Below are 25,780 nucleotides of genomic sequence, written 5' to 3'. Positions count from 1 at the left end.
AAAGAAAACTACAGACCAATATCTCTAATGAACATAGATGCAAAAATTCTCAATAAAATCCTGGCGAATCGAATACAAAAGCATATCAAAAAAATTGTGCACCATGATCAAGTAGGATTCATGCTTGGGATGCAAGGTTGGTTCAATATATGGAAATCAATAAATGTAATTCATCACATCAATAGACTTAAAGAACCATATGATCATCTCGATAGATGCAGAAAAAGCATTTGACAAAGTACAGCATCCCTTTATGTTCAAAACACCAGAAAAACTAGGGATAACAGGAACTTACCTCAACATTGTAAAAGCTATATATGCTAAGCCTCAGGCTAGCATCATTCTAAATGGAGAAAAACTGAAGGCATTCCCTCTAAAATCTGGAACAAGACAGGGATGCCCTCTCTCACCACTTCTATTTAATTTAGTCCTTGAAATACTAGCCAGAGCAATTAGACAGGCAAAAGAAATTAAAGGCATAAAAATAGGAAAAGAAGAACTTAAAATATCACTATTTGTGGAAGATATGATCCTATACCTAGAAGACCCAAAAGGGTCTACAAAGAAACTACTAGAACTAATAAATGAATTCAGCAAAGTGGCAGGATATAAAATCAACATGTATAAATCAAAGGCATTCCTGTATATCAGCAAAAAAACTTCTGAAATGGAAATTAGAAAAACCACCCCATTCACAATATCCTCAAAAAAAAAAATAAAATACTTGGGAATCAACCTAACAAAAGAGGTGAATGATTTATACAATGAAAACTACAGAACCCTAAAGAGAGAGATAGAAGAAGATCTTAGAAGATGGAAAAATGTACCCTGTTCATGGATAGGCAGAACCAACATCATCAAAATGGCGATATAACCCAAAGTTCTCTACAGGTTCAACGCAATGCCAATCAAAATCCCAACGGCATTTCTTGTAGAAATAGATAAAGCTATCATGAAATTCATATGGAAAAACAAAAGACCCAGAATAGCAAAAGCAATTCTAATCAGGAAGTGTGAATCTGGAGGTATAGCGATACCAGAGTTCAAACTGTACTACAGAGCAATAGTAACAAAAACAGCATGGTACTGGTACCAAAACAGGAAGGTGGACCAATGGTACAGAAGAGAGGACACAGAGACCAATCCACAAAATTACAACTTTTTATATTTGATAAAGGGGCTAAAAGCATGCAATGGAGGAAGGATAGCATCTTCAACAAATGGTGTTGGGAAAACTGGAAATCCATATGCAACAAAATAAAGCTGAACCCCTTTCTCTCGCCATGCACAAAAGTTAATTCAAAATGGATCAAAGAACTTGATATCGAATCAGAGACTCTGCGCCTGACAGAAGAAAAAGTTGGCTCCAATCTACATATTGTGGGGTCGGGCTCCAAATTCCTTAACAGGACGCCCATAGCCCAAGAGTTAAATACAAGAATAAACAAATGGGACTTACTTAAACTAAAAAGTTTTTTCTCAGCAAGAGAAACAATAAGAGAGGTAAATAGGGAACCTACATCCTGGGAACAAATTTTTACTCCTCACACTTCAGATAGAGCCCTAATATCCAGAATATACAAAGAACTCAAAAAATTAAACAATAAGATAACAAATAACCCTATCAACAAATGGGCCAAGAACCTGAACAGACACTTCTCAGAGGAGGACATACAATCAATCAATAAGTACATGAAAAAATGCTCACCCTCTCTAGCAGTCAGAGAAATGCAAATCAAAACCACCCTAAGATAACATCTCACTCCAGTAAGATTGGCAGCCATTATGAAGTCAAACAACAATAAGTGCTGGTGAGGATGTGGGGAAAAGGGTACACTTGTACATTGCTGGTGGGACTGCAAATTGGTGAGGCCAATATGGAAAGCAGTATGGAGATTCCTTGGAAAGCTGGGGATGGAACCACCATTTGACCCAGCTATTCCCCTTCTCGGACTATTCCCTGAGAACCTTAAAAGAGCATACTATAGGGATACTGCCACATCAATGATCATAGCAGCACAATTCACAATAGCTAGACTCTGGAATCAACCTAGATGCCCTTCAATAGATGAATGGATTAAAAAATGTGGCATTTATACACAATGGAGTATTACGCAGCACTAAAAAAATGACAAAATCATGGAATTTGCAGGGAAATGGATGGCATTAGAGCAGATTATGCTAAGTGAAGCTAGCCAATCCCTAAAAAACAAATGCAGAATGTCTTCTTTGGTATAAGGGGGCGACTCAAAACAGAGCAGGGAGGAAGAGCATGAGAAGATTACCATTACACAGAGACGAGTGGGGGGAGAGAAAGGGAGAGAGAAGGGAAACTGTATGGAAATGGAAGGAGACCCTCATTGTTACACAAAATTACATATAAGAGTTTGTGAGGGGAAAGGGGAAAAAAAGGGAGAGAATTGAATAACAGCAGATGGGGTAGAGAGGGAAGATGAGAGGGAAGGGGAGGGGGGATAGTAGGGGATAGGAAAGGTAGCAGAATACAACAGTCACTAATATGGCATTATGTAAAAATGTGGATATGTAACCGATGTGATTCTGCAACTTGTATTTGGGGTAAAAATGGGAGTTCATAACCCACTTGAATCAAATGCATGAAAGATGATATGACATGAGCTTTGTAATGTTTTGAACAACCAATAATAAAAAAAATCCTAAATTTTTATTTACTGATAGGAATGCAAAATGGTTCAGCCACTTTGGAAAACAGTTCATCAGTTTCTCACAAAATTAAACACATTCTTACTGTATGATCAAGAAATCATGCTCATTGGTATTTATCCAAAGGAGTAGAAATCATGTACACACAAAAATCTACACATAATGCTTATACTGGCTTTATTCATGATACCAAAACATAAACTAACCAAAATGTCTTTCAAGTGAGTGAATAAATTACAGTCCATCCAGACAATAAATTATTATTCAATGCTACAAAAAATAAGAAAGCTCTATTGCTATGGTTCAAATGTTCCCTCTAAAACTTGTGTTAAAATTTAATTGCCACTGTAACAGTATTAAAAGGTGGGCCATTCATGGCGTGATTAGATCATGAGAACTTTGTCCTCATTAATGGATCATCATAGCAAGTCACTTAAAACAAGAGTGGGTTTGTCATAAGTTCAGCACCCTCTTTTCCTATCTATCTCACACATCCTCATCTGCCCTTCTCCCATGTTATGAAGTAGCAGGAAGACCCTTACCAGATGCAGACCTACAATCTCGGACTTCCTTGTCTCTAGAAGTTTGAGCCAAATAAAATTTTAATGTTTCCCATTTACTTAGTCTGTGGTATTGTATTATAACTGTGGAAAATGGACTCATCAAGCAATGAAATGACATAGAAGAATCTTATGTATGTATTATCAAACAAAAGAAACCAACCTGGAAAATCTACAAATTGTAATGATTACAACTACATTATATTCTAGAAAAGGAAAAATTATGAAGACAGTAACAAGATAGGTGGTCACTACAGACAGATTAAGGAGAGGGATTGACGGACAAAAGAGTGAAACTATTCTGTATATACTATGATGGTTTATACATTGGTCAAAACTCTTAGAATGTACATTACCAAGAATCTTTACCAGTGTGAACTACAGACTTTGAGTGCTGTGTCAATACAGGTTTACTGATTTTAACAAATTTATTACTCTGGTCCAGGAGGCTGATCGTGGGGAGGTTATATTTGTATCGGGGCAGAAGGATACTGACAGTGTGGGAGGTCATACATGCCTAGGTCCTGGAATATATAACTTTCTTGTATTTTCTACTCAAGTTTGCTGTGAACCTAGAAGTGCTTAAAAATTAAAAAAATATTTTTTTAAAATTTCTCTTCAAAGAGCCAATTATGCTAAAATTAAGAAATAGAGTTCTGAGCAAAGATCAAATCCAGGGCATAACTAAGAAAGCATGATCCAAAATGAAGCTGAATATAACTCTATCTTTTGTTAAAACAAAAGTATTAAATGTGGTACCTCACAGTACTAGTCAGACAAAAATCCTTCTAAAGAGAGGATAGTGTATCTTACTGATTGCTATATGGTCCCTCCAAAATTTATATGCTAAAATCTAATCCTCAATGTGTTAGTATTAAGAAGTGGAGTCTTTGGAAGAATTATAGGTTATAAGGGTGGAGCCCTCATGAATGGAATTAGTATGCTTCAAAAAAAGAGGCCTGAGGGTACTTTTGTCATGTGAGTCCACAGCAAGATGATGCCATTTATGAGGAATAGGCTCTCAACAGACAATCAAATCTCTTGATGCCTTGGATTTGTACTTCCCAGACTCCAGAACTGTGTGTTGTAAATTTCTATTGTTTATAAATTACCTAGCCTAAGTCATTCTTAGAGCTTCTAGGAAGCTTAAGGGTATTGTTCCTCAGCATTCTGAAGAGTCAAATGTATTCAAAGAAATGTGTTGTGTGGCTTTTGTTTAAATTATGTGTTATGATTTGGACTTGAGATAACCCCCAAAAGCTCATGCTAGTAAATACAGGAATGTTCAAAGGCAAAATGATTTGATTATGAAGACTGTAACCTAATCGGTGATTTGACTTATTGGATGGATTAATAATTTGAATGGATTACTGGGTGGTAACTACAGGCAGGTAGGGGATGCTATATGAAGTAGATCATGGGGGGGGGAGGAGTGTCCTTGAGAATTATACTTTGACCCTAGCTTCTCGCTCTTTACCCCCACCCCTCTGTACCTCCTGGCTGCCATGAACTGAGCAGCTTTCTTCTACCACACCCTTCCGCCATGATATTCTGCCTCACCTCAAGACCAGAGCAATGAAGCCAGCTGACCATGCACTGAACCTTTGAAACCATGATTCCAAAATGAAAATTTCCCTCTATGCTATTCCAGTCAGGTATTTTGGCCACAGTGACACAAAATAGACTAACACACTTAGGTATCTTGATAGCATTCATAGAACATATAAAAAGTTTATTTAAAAATTAACATGTTTTTATTTGGTATTTTAAAAAGTTAAGAACTTAAATGATGAGAAGCTTTTGGACTTAAAAATTCTACTGTCAGTAAGCAGGTTGAGGAACTACTCATATACAAATGCCTGGTCTTTCATGAAAAAAGAAATAGACAATATCAGTAGTGCAGAAGAAGGTAATACTGAAAACCATAGAGAATTATTCCCAAGCTTGAGAACTAATCAAGAAATTCCCAATACAGAATGTTCCCAACTTAACAATGCTTCAATTTAGAATATTTTGACCTTACAATAGTGCAAAACTGATATGTATTTAATAGAAACATATTTGGAATTTTGAATCTTGATCTTTTCCCACGCAAGCAGTACATGGTTCCATACTCTTGCAATATGGGATAGCAGCCATGAGCTGCAGTTTTCAGTCAACCATGCCATCACAAGGAAAAACAACCATGACTCTGCAATGTACAGAGATGCTAAGCTATGATTTTGGTAAATTAGGTATATCAAATACATTTTCTAATTAACAATATTTTTAACTCACAAAGGGTTTATTTTGCCATAGCTCCATCAAAAGTCAAGGTGCATCTTTATTTGCCTATTTGGATTTCAGAATTGCTGTGAAACAGACACCTTTGTGCCTCCAATTTTTCTTCATTAGAAGCAAAACTGCTTATAGCAGAATTCTATTTTCTTGGGTTCTTTATTTATCTATTTGGCATCTGTTCACAGGAACAATTATATAATCAATATTAACCATATTTTCTTTTCTGTACTCCTGATGTTCTGATATTTAAGGGTCTTATGGACCCTGAAAGAAGCTGCCCCTCCAAGGGTTAATTCATAATAACAATAACAATATGATATAATGATAACAACATGCAAATACCTCCTTAGCTAACTCACACTCACCAAACCAATATCTTTCCTGCTTTAAATCATCCCAGGACCAAAGACTAGGCAACTAGAAATCAATCCTACAACCCAAAGCCCACCAGAAGTATTTAAACCAGACAATCATAAGCTGTTTACTCTGCCCTTCCTTTCCAAAAGAAACCCCAATAAAGGCTGTGGTCCTGAGCACTTTACTTTATCCTGCTTCTGCTTCCTGACCAAAACCTGGCATTCCTCCTTTGACTCTGCATGAGAAGCCATGTCTCTCATCTCTAGAGAACTGTGAGCACTATTTCAGTGGGTTGTTACCCAGTTACCTTAACAAATTAAGACACAGGCACAAAATAGGCAGTTATCCTAAACTTGTCCCACCATTGTACATCAGGTGCTTAGAAAATAGGGAGGCAAGTGGAAAAGAACTGTAATCAAAGAGCTGTACTTAAGGAACTGCATCCAAGGAAACTTAGTCACACCTGGATGATGAGACTCTAGACTTTGAAATAATATAGTAATAGGATAAGGCAAATAAGGGTATTGGGAAGCATTGGGCACATTCTGCATGTGAGAGGTCATGAATCACTGGGGAATGGAGGGTAGACTGTGGTAGTCTCCAAAATGTCTCCCAATGAGCCCTACCTCCTGGTAGTCATACCCTCATGTAGTTTCCTCCCACATCATACCTGAGTTGGTCTGTGTAACCAATAGCAAACAGAAAAGTGATAAGATGATTCTCCAGAGATACATGTTATAAAAGGTCATAACATTAATATTGGTGCTTTCTCCTTTCTGTCTCTCAGATCACTTTTTCTGGAAACTCACGTTGTGAGCAGCCCTATTAAGAGGTCCATATGGTAAGTAACTGAAGCTTCCCACTAACAGCCACATGATAATGCTTGGAAATGGATCCTATAAACCCAAATCACAAATGACTACAGCCCTAGATGAACTTAACTATAACTTTATCAGAGATCCTGAACCAAAACTACCTAGGAAAGCAGATCCTAGATTTCTGACCCTAAGAAACTATGTGAGATAATAAATGCTGCTTCTGCTTTTAAGCTGCTAAATTTGGAGGTAATTTATTACACAGCAATATACAACACATATTTAAATCCCCAGTGAACCAGTGAATGTCACTTAGGCTCCCAGCTTCATTAGTTTTCATCATCACTGAATTGCCTAGTGACTTCCCACTTCAGCAATAATTGATTTTCCATGTAAGGAAGGAATTTCCTCTGGATTCACTAAAATAAGAGTTAACAGTCTTTGGATTTAAAAATAATGAAAAATTAGTTCACCTAGTTCAATATTTTCAGTAAAAATGATTGGCCTGGCTGAAAGTCTTTCTTCATTTTGAGTAAGAAAACAAAAATAAGATGAGAAACCTTACATTTTTAATTAAACCAGTTTAAAACACAAACACATATGCTTGTTTTGATAAAAATAATTATACATGTTTCTTGTTAATCAAAAATATTCAGAATAAATAGGGTTGTTTTAAATAGTTTGTTTTCAGTGATAAAACTGAAATGTCTGGTTTCTTAGCAGTCCTTGTAGTATTCCTAATGCAGATAAAAATTTCACCATCACTACCACATAGTTTCAAAATAATGAATCATTACCTATAAACAATAATACTCTAATAACAACCACCTGTCAAATACATTATCATAAACTGACTTTATATATCGGCCACCCAGAAAAAAGTAGGCAAAGACTCTGTAAGAACAGGGCGCAGATCAAAAATTCTTTGATGCTGGAGGAAAGATGTCCAAATGACCTCCATTTAAATCAATTTTGTTTGGTCCTAGAACCAAACCTAGAGACAATCTGCTTAAAGTTCAGGCCAGAGTCCAACCCACAGGAGAGAACAATGCCTTGACAGCAGCTAAAAGGAATATATTGGAAAACAAAGAGGAAAAGACTCAAATTTAAATTTACAGAATAAACTACTACTTCAAAAGGGCATCTGCACTGAATGCCATACTCCAAGCACTGAGGTATATAGAATGAATTTAAAAAATAAAGAAAGAAAGGATGCAATAAAGTCACAAAGGGGCAAAGACAATTCATGCTAAGGTTTGTAAAGTGCAGGAATCAAAAATTTGAATGCCAGGCTGTGGTTGTGGTCAGTGAACAAGCTCTTGCCTAGCACGTGTGAGGCACTGAGTTCAACTCTCAGCACAAAATAAATAAATAAATAAATAAATGCATTACGTTCATTTATAACTAAAAAAACAATTTTAAAAAATTGAATGCCGGGCTGGGGATGTGGCTCAAGCGGTAGCGCGCTCGCCTGGCATGCGTGCGACCCGGGTTCGATCCTCAGCACCACATACCAACAAAGATGTTGTGTCCGCCGAGAACTAAGAAATAAATATTAAAAATTCTCATTCTCTCTCTCTCTCTCTCTCTCTCTCTCTCTCTCTCTCTCTCTCTCTCCTCTCTCACACTCTCTTTAAAAAAAATTGAATGCCTACAGGTATCAGAAAATTAATAGTAAAATGTATGCAATGAGACCCTATAATCAGAAGCTTATCAAGTATGAATAGTGGAAACTACAACATACTATAAAATAAGGCATATCCAACTACTGCCGTGTAGAGTAAAGGCCTCATATGACTAAAACTTCATGTTTTTCAAGAGAAACCAAAAACAGGGATTTTTACTTGAATTTGTTGGAAACTAATTTTTTTTAAATTTAAGATTATATAGGCTTACTTAACCTGTAGCATGTCCAATTTGCAAACTCTATGCTATGCAGTATTATGGAATATAACTGTCTAGTACTCTCCTATATAGCTCAACAACATCTAGGGGAAAACTATATACATGAATAATAACAAGAAGACTACAATTATTCAACAGATTAATAATTCCTTGAAACTAGAATAAGGTCAAAAGTATTTTCCAAAACCAAGCTTACATATCTACTTCTACTTTTTCAACAAATGGCTTATACTGACACAAGTAATAAACACCTCTTCAAACAACATGGTTTAAAAAAACAAACTTTTAAATACAGTAATATTATTTACCTTGGCTCCTGGGCCTTTGAGAGATATAGATAGATAGATTAGATAGATTAGATAGATAGATAGATATACACACACACACCATGTGTATATACAAACATACATGCACACATATATCTCATAATACACCTCTGCCTATACTGTATCAATACTTGGACACCATGGTCCCGATATATCATTACAGGCTAAATATTCCTTATCCAAAATGCTTAGGACTCAAAGTATTTTAAATTTTGGAGTTTGGGGGATTTGGGGACATTCTGGTATACTTTACAGAAGAAGCACCCCTAATCCCAATTCAAAATTTGAAACTATCTGTTATGTAAGTCCTCAAAAAGTTCTGGGTTTCACACTCTAAGATACCATCTCACTCCAGTAAGAATGGCAGCCATTATGAAGTCAAACAATAACAAGTGCTGGCAAGGATGTGGGGAAAAGGGTACACTTGTACATTGCTGGTGGGACTGCAAATTGGTTCAACCAATTTGGAAAGCAGTATGGAGATTCCTTGGAAAGCTGGGGATGGAACCACCATTTGACCCAGCTATTCCCCTTCTCGGACTCTACCCAGAAGACCTAAAAAGAGCATACAACAGGGACACCACTACATCAATGATCATAGCAGCACAATTCACAATAGCTAGACTGTGGAACCAACCCAGATGCCCTTCAATAGATGAATGGATAAAAAAATGAGGCATTTATAAACAATGGAATATTACTCAGCACTAAAAAAATAACAAAATCATGGCATTTGCAGGGAAATGGATGGCATTAGAGCAGATTATGCTAAGTGAAGCTAGCTAATCCCTAAAAAACAAATGCAGAATGTCTTCTTTGATATAAGGGGGCGACTCAAAACAGAGCAGGGAGGAAGAGCATGAGAAGAAGATTACCATTAAATAGGGACGAGAGGTGTGTGGAAATGGGAGACAGAAGGGGAATTGCAAGGAAGATGGTAGGAGACCCTCATTGTTATGCAAAATTACATATAAGATGGTGTGAGGGGGAAGAAAAAAGAGAGAGAGAGAAACGTGTCACAGTAGATTGGGTAGAAAGAGGTGATGGGAGGGGAGGGGGGGGCGGATAGGAAGGGTAGCAGAATACAATAGACACTAGTATGGCCCTATGTATAAACGTGGCTGTATAACCAATGTGATCCTGCAATCTGTACACGTGGAAAAATAAGATTATGTACCCCATTTGAACCAAATGTATGATATGTCAAGATCATTGTAATGTTTTGAGCAACTAATAAAAAAATTTAAAAAAAAAATTAAAATTAAAAAAAAAGTTCTGGGTTTCAGAAAACTTGAGATTTTGGATTTTTATTTATTTTTTTATTATTTCTTACATACATGACAATAGTGGAGTGCATTACATTCATAATTTTTTTGCAAATTAGAGATATTCCAGAACATTTGAGATTTTGGATTTTTGAATTAGAGAAATAATGTGCTATCTAGGATTAACTCCAATATCACTACTTCATTTCCATTACTTGCAAATACAAGTCTTATTTTTGTGTTCTTCATTTTTCTTTATTCCACATTTTCTTCACAACTTACTAGTAAATTTCTAAAATATTATTCCACATATCAAGAGCCATACATAAAAACCTTAATACAATGTTACTAGTTCAAGTACTACTTAGTTCCCAAAATACTTGGAATATCTTCTATTTGTCCCAGGTTTTTCTCCCTATTTTAACCTGGAAAGATATCTACTAAAACACTCTTAGCATGCCTAAAAAAACCAGTAGGAACACATACACACACAATCAATCAATCAATCAATTATGAATGAATATCTATTAATTATATGCCAGTTCTATTAAATACTTCTCTGCTTATTATGTCTAATTGAAACCTCTGTTAATTCTAAAGCCTTTGGAGTACCTCCACTGTGGCTAGTTAACGGCAAAAATATCTAAATATATTCCCAATGATGTAGCTCCTTAAATCCTTGATAAATCTTATTCTAAGGTTAATATCCTCAATTAAACTATTTTCATAATGTAAGGAGGGGATGGGGGGGAGTGCACTATGTTCCTCATGCATAACATAGTATACTATTTTTCCATCCTCTTTCCTTTTTATTTTCTTCTACTTTCATGAATCTTGACTTTTTATTCAGATACTGTTGATGATAAGCATTCTAAAAGTCTTCACTCAGGCCTTCCTAATTCATTTCTTCTTTCAAATTTGTGAAAAATTATGGATGACTCAAGAGCTCATCAAACTATTCACTTTTCAAACATTAGATCTTATAGTTGAAAAATAATTTAGACATCATTTTCCAAAGTACATGTATGAAGACATGAATTGGTGTCAACACACTTTATATACAACCAGAGATATGAAAAATCATGCTGTATACATGTAATAAGAATTGTAATGCATTCCATTGTCATTTATCTTTTTTAAAAAATCAATTAAAAAGAAAAATAATTTTCTTTAATTTGATACTCTTTCCTCTACATCCATTGGGCAATAGTATCACTACAACAGCTATTCATAGCAGTTCCAGTCACTCAAAACTGAGCAGTGGCCTTGTCCCTGAGGCACTGGGCAATAGATCAGAAGCACCTACAACCCACAAAACCAAGGAGGCCCAACCCTTGAAACCCAGAAGGAACTAGCCATAAGCCTTGGGCTTATGGTGGCAATGTTGATCTCTTGGGTCACTTTTCCCTTTTCTTAAAAAATAACAAATAATAGATAGTCACAGCCTTCCTTCATTCCATCCCATTTTCTGATTCCTTTAGTCCAAGCAGTATTTTGCTTGTTTGACATTATCTCTACTCCTGGCTTTTGCTGAAATGGCCAATTAAGTCCAAGAGTTGCACCCAGGATCTCTTTATCAAATGAATGCTCAACCACATCTTTAAGTATTTTCTTCAGAAGAAGCTTTTTCTCCTTATTACAATATGAATAGGCTAAGAACTTTCTAAATTTTCAAGTGCTGATTCCTTTGTGCTTAATAGTTTCCTCTTCAATTCATCTCTCTTCTTCCACATTTTACTATAAGCAGTCAGGGAAAACCAAGCCACTCCTTCACCATTTCACTTAAAATTCTCCCTAGCTAAATGACCAATTTCATCACTCACAAGCTCTTTCCACAAAACACTATAACATAGTTCAGCTAAGTTCTTTGCTACTTTGTGATTAAGACTTCCTTTCTTCCAGTTTTCAATAACTCTTCTTCACTTTCATCTGGGACCACTCCAAAATGAACTCTAATGTCCATATTTCTACCAACATCCTGTTCATAATTATTAATGTATTCTCTAAGAAGATAACTCCTATTACCTTTCTAAGCCCTTACCAGAAATGCCTTTAGTAATTCTATCAATAGTCCCTTCATTGAAACACAAGCTTCATCTAGCATACACCTTAAAACTCCTTTAGTCTCTACCCATTTTTCAGTTCTAAAGATAACTTTGAAATGTTTAAGTCCATGTTACAGCAGCACCCCAATTCATGGTATCAAAATCTGCATCTGCTAAGGCTAAGTTTAGAGTTATTGCAGATACCTGATCTACATACAATTGAAGAGTTGTACAGTTAACTGTAACTTATATAGTTAACTGTAAAACTAGTATAATTAGTTTCTCAGAGTATAATTTAAAAAAAAGAAACACCAAAACATGGTGTTTGCCTTCTTAAAATGCAATCTACTCCTTAAAAACCTACCAAATAAATGTCACAAAGAATTATTAAAATCAGGTCTTAAAGTAAATTAACAGCACTCTGAAAAAGATCTATCAATGGCCAAAAGGCACATGAAAAGATGCTTAACATCACCAATCATAAAGGGAATACAAATTGAAACCACAGATACTTCTTTACACTCATGAGAATACATGTTTGGTGAGAAAGTGAAATTTTGAAATGTTGGTGAAGATTTGGAGAAATCAGAACACCTGTGTACTACTGGTGGGAATGTAAACTGGGGTAGCTGTTGTAAACAGTATGGTAATCCTCAAAAAATTAAAACATAGAATTATGTGTTAGTCAATTTTCCAATATTATAACAAATACTGAAATAATCAACTTATAAAGAAAAAGGTTTATTTTGGCTCACAGTTTTAGAGGTTTCAGTCCATGATTGGTTGGCTCCATTGTTTTTAAGTATGGCAGGGCAGGACACCATATGGGGAGCACATGGCAGAACAAAACCTCTCAACTCAGAACAGGGAGCAAACAAAGAGAGGAATAAGGGGCTGCAGTCTTCCTATACCTTCAAGATCACCACTTCAATGACCTAAAGTCTCCCGCTGGTACCCAGCTCTTAAAGATTCCACCACTTCCCAATAATGCCTCCCTGGGGACCACCTTTAAAACATGAACCTTTGGAAAATATTTAAGATCCAAACTGTAGCAAATTACCATTATAACCTAGCAATATTACTTTTGAGTAGAAAACCAACAGGAATGAAGCAGAGACTTGAAAGCAGAGATTTGAACTTGTTTGCACTCATAGCAGCATTATTTACAATAGCCTAAAGGTGGAAGCAACCCAAATATCCATAGCTGAATGAATACAGGGAAAAAAAGTGGTATGTGCACACAATGATTATTATATTCACCCTTTAAAATGACATTCCAACACGTGTAATATTTTGTATGAAACTTGGAAGACATTATTCTAAGTGAAATAAGCCAGTCATAAAAGGACAAATATTGTATAACTGCACTTATGTGAGTTATGTAAAGTAGTCAAATTCATAGACACAGAAAGTATACTGGTAGTTTCCAAGGCTAAGGGTAGTCAAGAATGAGGAGTTAGTTTCATGGGTACAGAGATCCAGTTGAGGAAGACTTTTAAATTCTGTAAATGAATAGTAGTGATGGTTGCAAATAACAATGTAAATGTATATAATGTTACTAAAAGTACAATTAAAATGCTGGGTGCAGTGGTTCATGCCAATACTCCCAGCAGCTCAGGAAGTTCAAGCAGGAGGGTCACAAGTTCAAAGCCAGCCTCAGCAATTTAGCAAGGCACTTAGCAACTCAGTGAGACTCTATCTCTAAATAAAATACAAAAAAAGGATGGGGATGTGGCCCAGTGGTTAGGACCAAAGGGTTCAATCCCAGGTACCAAAAAGAGAAAAGGATTAAAATGGTAAAATTTATGTTATGTGTATTTTACTATGATTAAAAAAAAGATAACTGAAAAGTAAAGCTGACAAGGGGCAGGAGTACCTGCTACTTAGTATCAATGACTACTAGGCAAACCCAATCTGACAAAAAGAAAGACAAAACACCATTTACAACACCATTTACTCAACTGAGTAAATGGTGTTTAATTGTTTATAACTCAATAGGTAGCATGAAAACATCTCTACATGCCTACCTAGAGTCTCCTCATAGAGCTTTGCTGGAGAAAGCTAAGAAAGCTACACTATCAATAAATAAAATCCCTCACATACACACAAAAAATCATTGATAAATATTCCTTCCCAAGATTTTTAAACCCTGATGCCTATATCTTTGATATTTCAATTTATACCAAAATTCATGTTTTACACCTTGGTGGTGGCCTAAAACACTTGTCCCCTGCATACCTACAGAGTTCATTCCCTCACTTCATTCAGATCTCTTCTCAAATGCCCCTTTATAAGAGACTGAACTTGAGCATCCTATCTAAAATAGCATCCTCCATCATTCCTGCTACCCTTACTTGCTCTATTTTTTTGTTTCATAGCTCTTCTACTTGTTAAGAATGTAAGCTCCAGGAGCACAAGGACTTTCTCTGTTGTTCACTACTGTCTTCTCAGCACCTGGACCACTACCTGGCACACTGAAGGTAGCCAGTAAATATTTGACAAGTGAATGAATAGATAGATGTTCACAACTTCATACATCACATTTCCTTCTTGGCCTAAGTACTATTCCACCATCCACAAGTGTTGTAACAGCACACAGCTTCAATGCCATCAGAGTATCCTTAGTTCTTCACTGCTTGAAGGGAAGGAACACATCATTTAAAAGTCAGAAAGAAGTCTGAAACCAGCACATTGACATTGAGACCTTAGTTAAGCACATCAAAAAGTACTCTCTAGCTCAGTTTCTACATAGGCAAAATGAATATGGAATATCTGTTCCTTTACAAGAAGGGAAAAAGAATAAGGATAAACAATATACCTCTGACACTGCTTTAAGGCAAAAACAAACCATGTACTGTATAACAAACATCACTTTACACCCATTTTGATAAACACTGTCAGGCACTTGCAGATGAAAACCACAGAATATCTCTTCTAAAACTGTTCTGAGGACTTCGGAGGAAAAGAAGAAATGTAATAACACAGCTTATCCTTAAAAACAATCAAAATATAAGTAGTCAGTTACTTGGGCCAAAATATAGACACCCTGAAACACCAGAAGAGTATGTTAATACCTGGATGAGATAATTTCTCTCCCTGGATGAGGGAGAGAAAAGACTGCTTCCAAAATATACATAACTTTATTTCACAGTCAAAAGTATTCCACAAAGAATTCATATTGCATCCCAGTGAGACATCACACTTTAATCTCTCTGAAATCAATGACTACCTGGTAAAGCATTGGCAGCTGACAACATTTATTGCTAAAAACAAAATCTTCAACCAGAGAACTGCAATACCTGTCCTGCCAACTAAGGAAGGAGGGCCCATTATTCTACAGTCCCACAACCTCATAAGCTCAGCTTTAAAGCAAGTCATCTAGGGAACACACTCCTCCAGCATGGAGAGTGGAAATGGCAGGGGAAGTGGCCCATTAGCGGGGTTCTGGGCTCACATCAGAGATGTGCCCTGTTAACGAAGCATGATATCTGACAGCCTCAGACCTCAGGGCCAGCTATCCCCGCCCGACACAGATCCAGGCCAACCCCCTCTTCGGATTCAACCCGGGCCTGCCCCGGGAGCTCAGATCCTCCAGGACGACGTTCCTACCTGAGCTCTGCCCCCAGCTACAGGGCTGAGAGGGGAGGCGGGAGGAGGCGTGGCCTTCCAGCTCGCTAGTCGAACTCCCTCGTGCGGTTGTTGTGACTTTCCCTCTCCGGATCCGCGCCCCGACCAAGTTCGAGTTGCACTTCCGGGGTCCACAGGGGCCTGAAACGTCATTGCGCACGCGACGGCGGCAAGGCGACAACCCGGAAATGGGCTGGGCGTGGTCGCCGGGTCGGTTCCTGTGGCGCTTGATGGGATGGGAGGGAGACAGGCCTGTGGGAATTAAAGTGTTAACAAGAGGCCAGTGTTCGTCCTTCCTTTTGGAGACTACGTGGGTAAACTTGGAAGACCGGACCTTCCTAAAGCTTAGTTCTACAAGCGGATTTTTTAAAACTTTTCTGGGTGTTTCCTTATTCCCCATTCCCCCATTCATGGTTTACCAGGGTTTATACAGCTCATTCAACTCTAGAAAAGACGGGAGCTGGAATTTTGGAAGATTACATTTACCTCTCGAGGCGCGTACAATAGGAAGTTAATACTAGCATTCTAATGACAAAGTTTTCTTCTTACTATACTTGACACATGTGGGAATCTAAGGATTTTGATGAACAGATTTGAAAGTTCACTGTCTTAAGAGTAAATCCAGGATAAGCAATTGGGGGAGGGGGGGATAACTGATTAAATTTTACATGGTACTGTCAGTACATTTACTTATTCCACAATTGTTATTTTAATAAGGCTTAACAAACCAGGTGCTGGGGACACAGATGAGGGCAGCTAAGGGGAAGGAAGGACTGGTCACTGAAGAGTGAGTTGCCATTTATAATATTCAGAGAATTGTCCTTTAAAATATTCTCAACCATAAACAGTGCCTGTCATGAAATACTCAATAAATAGTGATTGATTGAATGGCCACAGTGTTAAGTATTAAACAAATTTAGTAGCTTATGTAACAAAAGGATTGGGAGTTGGAAGGACGGGGTGTTAATGGGAGAAGGAATGCAGTGTAGAGAGGGTTCTTGGAAATAAAAAAAAAAAAAAAACGCATTGTAGTTAGCCAGAAATTAATGCCTTCATAGAGGCAGAGTATTGCAAAACTGTCTAGACTTAATTTCTGTGCAGACCTCAGACGGTTTGCAGGGCAGCACTTTCCATGCAAGAGGAAGACAAGAGCAAGACTGAAAATCTTCATAACCCCTGCTGAGTAATTTAAATTTTGCACTGCAATCAAGGAAACAATGATTTTAAAACAGATGTGAAAAACAACATTTTTTTTTTTTTTTTTGGTAGATTGTGGCAAGAGTGGTCGAGTTCATTGAAAAGATAAGGCACCAAAACATCAGGCAAAATACCTGACCAGTACTCTTCCTGTCAAGTCACAGAGATAAAGGAAATCTGAGAAACAGTCAGAGCCTACAGGATCCTAATAAGGACTACCTCTAATGTAGCATCCTAGAAAAGAGAAAAATAACAAATGGAGGAACTAGTGAAATCAGGATTAAAAAGCATAAATTTTAATAATATATTAGTCTTGATATGAAACTTGGAAATACACCAAAAGAAGGTTGACATCTCTCAATGTTACAAAGGATAGAAGCCCAATCAAAGATTAGAAGAATGTACTTTGCTCAGTAGTAAATTCTTTACTATTGAACACGCATGGGTGTTTGTGCTAGACCCACACAGGAATGATTGAGACTTCAGATTATTCCAATCCATATGTCTTTCAGCTGAGGTCCCAAATTTTACAAAGCAGAGACAGGAAAACCCTTTGTGACCATTTCTGTATTCCTATCCCACAGGAACAATTAAAGATAGTGAAAATGATTATAATTCTACAAGTAAATATTGAAGTAAATGTTCAAATAAATTTTACAGAGATTTGTTAACTCAGAAAAAGAAAATAATACACTATTTAACAACAACCCTTTACTTTCACCTCCCATCCTGTATAAAATGTCAAAATCAAGAATGAAATTATATGTGCTTAGAGAAACTGTTATAATTATAATGATGACAACAAATATGTAGTAAAAATTTTCTTTCTTTTTACACATTTATAGTACAAATTTTCCCCCTTTCCAATAAATACCATCTAAATTGTGCTAGCTTTTTACTTATGATTTTAATTCATACATCTCTAGGGAAGCCAGAAACTCCAGTTTTTCTCCCCACCCCTATTCTTTTGCACCAAGATCTGACAGAGAGAAAGAAGAGGAGAGGAGATTTGTTCCCTCCTGGCTAACAGCTGGTCCATCTTTGATCACTGCTATGATCAAAGAAATCTCCCAGCACCATGTTTGGCATTTCCTCCTCCTATTCCAGGCCACCTCCCATCTATTTTCTTGTCAATCTACCTGTACCCTTCAAGTCAGATGTTCTCAGTGACATGCAGCAGACACCTACAAAAGTACTATCAAATTACATATTATTCACTTAAATTAAAAAATAAAACCCAACTGCCACAACTAGGACTCAGCTCCAGCATTCTTACTGCTTTGACAAATTCATTAAGAAAGCATACTTGGTTAGATTCTAACGGCAAGGATCTGTCTACACTAACAAACCGTATTGGAGTGTCAGGCCAAATGATATCACATGTACTAAAGCCTCTGAATTCTGATTTAAATTTGGTGGATCAGTTAACATTCCTGCCCTTGCTCAAGTCCAAGTAGGTATGTGTAAAACGTGGCATAGAAATGACAAGACATTCTGCCTTCCAGGTTTAATTTATATTAAAAACTCAAAAAACAGGATCACAGAATCATACCATTTCAAATGTTTCCAGTGTTGGAGATCAAGTCCATGGTCTCAAAAATGCTAGGAAAGCAGTCTGTCACTGAACCACACTCTCAGCTTGCTTTTGACATGTCTATGGACATCCCAAGTTCAGATACTCTTCCTGAGCTGTGTCTAGTCTACACATGTGCTCATCGAAAGCACTTTTCATTTATGCTACAATATTTTTTATCTTCAGCATTTCTTTTTGATTCTTGGAGTTTGTATCCTTCTTTTACATTACTCTCATTTTCTTGAATGTTGTCCACTTTTCCTTCAACTTTGAAAGTCAGTTAAGGTTGGAATTGGCAATTTCTATTTATCCAGATTAGTTAGGCACTGCTAAACCCCCAGTCAATCAAGCTCTGTTAAAATAGTTTTTTAAGAGCATACTTTGTCATGAAAACCATTTAGCAACCTTTAACTTCTGCTTTAATCTATGTATTTTGAAATTTTATACAAGGAAAAATAAAATACTAATGTTCAAAAAGAGCATAACCCACTTGAATCTAATGTAGGAAATACGATACGTCAAGAGCTTTGTAATGTTTTGAACAACCAATAAAAAAAGAGCACTTCAATAGAGTTTGAAACAAACAGCCTAAAAATAAAAATAGTCTCTAATTTATGAGGGATGGGGACAAGTTGTAGATGTATACATTTACCTAGAGTTAGGCAAACTGCAAGGTTAGAGGGCACAGTCACAAGGCTTGCCTCATTTCTGACACCAGCTGCAAGTTGCTGGGGTTGAGGGGTATTTCTCAAACCCTCAGATTTGAAATTCTCTAGAAGGCCTCACAGAACTCAATGAAAATTGTTACATTCATGGTTAGTTAATTACAAGGAAAAGATACAAATTTACATCCACTAGGAGAAGAAGTACAGAAGATAGAGTCCTGGAGGGCACCAAACACAATGCTTCTGTTTGTTGTATTCTCCCACTGGAGTCAGGACATGTTACATTGTCAGCATCAATGCATGGCAAGATGCATCAGAGGATTGCCAGCCAGCAATGCTCACCAGAGCTTCAACATGCAGAATTTTTATTGGAGCTCCATTATGTAGGCAGGATTGATTGATTGCTTGATTACCCCTGTGGTTGATCTCAGACTCCAGGTCAAACGATACCACATGTCCCAAAGCCTCCATCCTAAGTCACAGGGGTGGTCTTTTAAGCACAGGGAGCCCTATGCTAAGACTATTACACTTAGATGGCCTCCACCCTAAACAAAACACTCCTATCAGATGTGATATAGATTCTTTCCCAGAATCTGAGGGTAAAATCCAGATCAGACTTTGAGAAAGGCCACACTCTTCACTATACAATATTTGGCATGAATCCTGCATAAATTTTATTTGGATGGGAGGGAATAGGTAAGGGAAAAGAGAAATTGTTATTAGTTCTCTGGCAGATTAAATTATCAAGAATAGGTGATTTGTTTGAATGAGTGAAGACGGTGGTTTTCTTCCATATAACTTCATAGAGCCTTTTCATTTTCTACTCAGTGTCTCTCCTTTAAATTGTCTTTTTTTTAATGATTCTTCCATGGAAAGAGAGGAATGAATGGCATGAGCTTTCTTGTGAGCTCTGAAAAGACAAAACAACAAAGGGAATATGTGAAGGATAGGCTCTCTGACCCAGCTCTTTCTCCTATCTCCTGAATAATAATATAGATTACAAACAGCTGTGGAGAGCTGTCTTTGCATGCCTAACAGAGGTTTGGTTCTAAACCAGCCCTCATGAAAAAAAAATCCCTGATAGTAAAAATAACTATAAAAATCCCTAAGTGGCCTACAAAAGTCATACTTTGATTCCTTTTTAATCTTGCATTGCACATAAAATTCCATAGCAAAATCTGTTGACTCTTTCTCAAAAAAGGTATCCTAAATTTAACCTCTTCTCACCATCTCTACTGCTATCCCTCTAGTCCACACTGGATACAATAGCTGTCTCTTAATTGCTTTACATTTTTCTATTCTTGCTTCTGTAAAGTCTAGTCTCCCGTTGACAGATGTAAAAATCTAAAAACTCAAATCAGAGCTCGTCATTTTCCTGTTAAAAACCTTAATAGCTTCCTAGCTCAAATAGAATAACTTCAAAAATAATTTTCACAGGTCTACAAGGTTTTGTGTGATCTGTGTCCTTGCTATACCATCACTCCACTGAGAAGGAAGGTCATAAAAGTTTTGTTGTTGTTGTTGTTGTTTTGTATTTTAGGGTTGGGAAGGATTTGGAGTTTGGAAAATGCAGTCCCAAAGGTGAGTACATAAATCTCTTGCTTAAAAATAAAGACAAGAGACTAAATGAGGGTACCTGTGATGCATGAGTAAGGACTTAATAACTGTCAGGTTTCCCCCAACATCTGGTAGACATTCTGGTATATGACTTGGTATAATATTAGTCTGCTAGTACTGTCATAACAAAGTTCCTCAAACTGAGTTGCTTAAATAACAGAAATTTATTGTCTCCTAGTTCTGAAGACTGTAAGTCTAAGATCAAGGTTTTGGCAGGGCTGGTTCCTTCCTGTGAGTTGTGAGGGGAAATCTGTTCTATGTATCTCTCCTGTCTTCTGGTACTTCTCTGGTATTATTTGGCTTTTAGATGCACTACTCATTTTCTGTCTTCATCTTCACATGACATTTTCCCTGTGTGCTTGTCTCTGTGTTTAATATTTTTATTTAAAAAAATTTTACTTTGTTTTAATTACTTATATAAGACATTGGAATGCATTTATGCACTGTGATATACATCATACATAAATGGGGGTATAATTTCTCATTTTTTTGATTGTACATGTTACATAATCACATCAGTCATGCAGTCATATATGTACATAAAGTAATAATGTCTGTTTTATTCTATTATCTTTCTTATCCCCATATCCTCTCCTCTCCCTTGACTCTCCTCTACCTAAAGTAATTCTAATCTTCTCTCCACCACCTCTTATTGTGAATTAGCATCCACATATCAGAGATAACATTCGGCCTTGGGTTTTTTTGGGATTGACTTATTTTGCTTAGCAGGATATTCTCCAGCTCTATCCATTGACCAGCAAATGCCATACTTTCATTCTTATTGAGAGATGAGTAATAGTCCATCAAATATATATAACACATTTTCTTTATCCATTCATCTATGTAAGTGCACCTAGGTTGACTCTATAGTTTAGCTATTGTGAATTGAGCTGCTATAAACAATGACGTGGCTGTGTCACTATATATGCTGATTTTAAGTCCTTTGGGTATAAACTGAGGAGTGGGATAGCTCAGTTAAATGGTGGTTCCATTCCAAGTTTCCTGAGGAATCTCCATACTGCTTTTCCACCATCAATGTATGAGTGTACCTTTTCCCCCACATCCTTACCAACATTTATTGCTCACCCTGCACGAAACTCAACTCAAACTGGATCAAAAACTTAGGCATTAGAACAGAGACCCTGCACCTACTAGAAGAAAAAGTAGGCCCAAATCTTCACCATATCACCTTAACAAGATACCTAAAGCTCAAGAAGTAAAATTAAGAATCAATAAATGGGTTGGAGTCAAACTAAAAAGCTTCTTCTCAGCAAAATAAATAATCAATAATGTGAAGAGAGAGCACCTACAAATTGGGAGAAAAATCTTTACCTCATGCACCTCAGATAAAGCATTAATTTTTAGGATACATAAAAAACTAAAAAAAGTAACACCAAAAAACACCCCAATCAATAAATGGGCTAAGGAACTAAACAGACACTTTACAATTGATCAACAAATATATGATAAAAATGTTCAACATCTCTAGCAATTAGAGAAATGGAAATCAAAACTAAGATTTCATCTCACTCCACTCAAAATGACAATTATCAAGAATAGAGGCAACAATAAATGTGTTTAAAATTTTTATAAGAACACAAATTATACTGGATTAGTACCCTCTGAAGACCTCATTTAACATGATAACTCCTATAGGAAGTTCATTTCTAAATAAGATCACAGGCTAAGTAAGGTACTCAGAATTAGAAATTGGTGTAATTTTAGGGAGGCATTATTCAACAATTAACACTGGAGTAGAATTGTTTTGAGAAAGAATAGAAGCATCCTGACACGGTGGTGCATGCCTGTAATCCCAGCAGCTCGAGAGAGGCTGAGGCAGGAGGATCACCAGTTCAAAGCCAGTCTCAGCAAAAGCAAGGCACTAAGCAACTCAGTGAGACCCTGTCAGTAAATAAAATGCAAAATAAGACTGGGGATGTGGCTCAGTCTTCAAGTGCCCCTAAATTCAATCCTAGGTAACCCCCCACCCATACCCCATACCCTACCCCCGCAAAAAAGAGAGAGAGAGAGACGGGGGGGGGGGGGGGGTAAGCTGCTCAAAAGGAGGAAAGGAGAAGCACATCAACCAGCAGGTCAAGGCTATGTCAAGTAAGCCACCAGAGAGTTCTTGGGACTGCTGAGCTGCAGCCTGAAATAAAGAATTTTTTAAACTTATATATGATAAAGGAATGCATTACAATTCTTATTGCACATATAGAGCACAATTTTTCATATCTCTGGTTGTACACATAGTATATTCACACCAATTCATGTCTTCATACATGTACTTTGGATAGTAATGATCATCACATTTAACTATCATTAATTACCCCATTCCCCATCCCTTCCCCTACAATCCCTCTATCCTATCTAGAGTTTGTCTATTCCTCCCATGCTCCCGCTCCCTATCCCACTATGAATCAGCCTCCTTATATTAAAGAAAATACTTGGCATTTGGTATATTGGGAATGGATAACTTTACTTAGCATTATCTTCTCTAACTACATCCATTTATCTGAAAATGCCATGATTTTATTCTCTTTTATTGCTGAGTAATATTCCATTGTGTATATATGCCACATTTTTTAATCCATTCATCTATTGAAGGGCCTCTAGGTTGGTTCTACATTTTAGCTATTGTGAATTGTGCTGCTATAAACATTGATGTGGCTTTGTCCCTGTAGTATGCTGTTTTTAATGCCTTTGGGTATAGACTGAGGAGAGGAACAGCTGGGTTAAAGGGTGGTTCCATTCCCAATTTTCCAAGAAATCTCCATACTGCTTTCCATATCGGCTGCACCAATTTGCAGTACCCCCAGCAATGTATGAATGTGCCTTTTTCCCCACATCCTCGCCAATACTTACTGTTATTTGTATGGTATTAGCTGCCATTCTGACTGGAGTGAGATGAAATCTTAGAGTTTTGATTTGCATTTCTCTAATTGCTAGTGATGATGAACATTTTTTTCATGTATTTGTTGACTGATTGTACATCATCTTCTGAGAAGTGTCTCTTCAGGTCCTTGGCCCATTGATTGATTGGGTTATTTGGTTTTTGGTGCTTAGCTTTTTGAGTTCTTTATATACCCTAGAGATTAGTGCTCTATCTGATATGTGAGGGTAAATATTTGCTCCCAAGATGTAGGCTCTCTATTCACCTCACAGATTGTTTCTTTTGCTGAGAAGAAACTTTTTAATTTGAGTTCATCCCATTTATTGATTCTTGATTTTAATTCTTGCACCACAGGAGTCTTATTAAAGAAATTTGGGCCTAATCCCACATGATGGAGATTAGGGACAACTTTTTCTTCTATTAGACACAGGGTCTCTGGTTGTATTCCTAAGTCCTTGATCCATTTTGAGTTGAGTTTTGTGCATGTTGAGAGAGAGGGGTTTAATTTCAATGTGTTGCATATGGATTTCCAGTTTTCCCAGAACTATTTGTTTAAGAGGTTATCTTTTCTTCAATGCATGTTCTTGGCACTTTTGTCTAAGATAAAATAATTGTAGTTTTGTGGGTTAGTCTCTGTGTTCTCTATTCTGAACCATTGGTCTACCAGTCTGTTTTGGTGCCAATATCATGCTGTTTTTATTACTATTGCTCTGTAGTATGGTTTAAGTTCTGGTATGATGCCACCTGCTTCACTCTTCCTGGTAAGGATTGCTTTGGCTATTTCTGGGTCTCTGATTTTTCCAGATGAATTTTATGATTGCTTTTTCTATTTCTATGAGGAATGTCATTGTAATGTTGATCTGAATTGCATTAAGTCTGTATAGTGCTTTTGGAAGTATGGTCATTTTGATAATATTAATTCTGCCTATCCAAGAGCAAGGTAGATATTTTCATCTTCTAAGGTCTTCTTTGATTTCTTTCTTTAGGGTTCTGTAATTTTCATTATATAGATCTTTCACCTCTTTTGTTAAGTTGATTCCCAAGAATTTTATTTTTTTGAGGCTATTGAGAATGAGGTAGTTTTCCTCATTTCCTTTTCTGAGTATTTGTCACTGATATACAGAAATGCCTTTATGGGTATTGATTTTATATCTTGCTACTTTGCTGAATTCATTTATTAGTTCTAGAAGTTTTCTGGTGGAACTTTTAGGGTCTAGAATCATATCATCAGCAAATAGTGCCAATTTGAGTCCTTATTTTCCTATGTGTATCCCTTTAATTTCTTTCATCTAATTGTTCTGGCCAGTATTTCAAGAACTATATTAAATAGAAGTGGTGAAAGAGGGCATCCCTTTCTTGTTCCAGCTTTTAGAGGGAATGCCTTCAATTTTTCTGCATTTAGAATGATGTTGGCCGGGGGCTTAGCATAGATACTCTTTATGATGTTGAGATATGTTCCTGTTATCCCTAGTTTTTCTAGTGTTTTGAACATAAAGGGGTGCTGTATTTTGTCAAATGCTTTTTCTACATCTATTGAGATGATTATATGATTCTTATCTTTAAGTCCATTGATGTGATGAATTACATTTATTGATTTCCATATGTTGAACCAAGTTTGCATCCCTGGGATGAATCTCACTTGATCAGGGTACACAATCTTTTTGATATGTTTTTGTATTTTATTTGCCAAAATTTCATTGAGAATTTTTGCATCTATGTTTATTAGAGATATTGGTCTGAAGTTTTCTTTTTTGATGTGTCTTTGCCTGGTTTTGGAATCAGAGTGATATTCACCTCATAGAATGAGTTTGGAAGTTCTGCTTCTTTTTCTATTTCCTGAAATAAATTGGTGAGTATTGGTATTAGTTCTTCTTTAAAGGTCTTGTAGAACTTGACTGTGTATCTTCCGGTCCTGGGCTTTTCTTGGTTAGTAGAATTTTGATGGTGTCTGCTATTTCATCACTTGAAATTGA

The 25,780-nt window shown here is 36.7% G+C and overlaps 1 protein-coding gene across 3 annotated transcripts in view; it reads right to left on the bottom strand.

Annotated features, from left to right (window-relative positions):
- The window catches only part of ARB2A (ARB2 cotranscriptional regulator A), a 484,107-nt gene extending 468,117 nt beyond the window's left edge, over window positions 1–15,990 (bottom strand). For 2 of the 3 annotated variants that reach the window (XM_081275628.1, XM_081275627.1), the window contains exon 1: window positions 15,845–15,984. The gene's annotated coding sequence lies outside the window, so the exon portion shown is untranslated. Of the gene's footprint in view, window positions 1–15,844 lie in introns of all 3 variants that reach the window. The other variant, XM_081275629.1, reaches the window with a different exon arrangement.
- Window positions 15,991–25,780: the final 9,790 nt, after the last annotated feature.

This window comes from Spermophilus citellus (assembly GCF_964194105.1).
Source record: "Spermophilus citellus genome assembly, chromosome: 1".
In the NCBI taxonomy this organism is placed as follows: domain Eukaryota; kingdom Metazoa; phylum Chordata; class Mammalia; order Rodentia; family Sciuridae; genus Spermophilus; species Spermophilus citellus.
The sequence above is the reverse complement of the archived record's forward strand: the minus strand, read 5'-3'. Positions and strand labels throughout refer to the sequence as shown.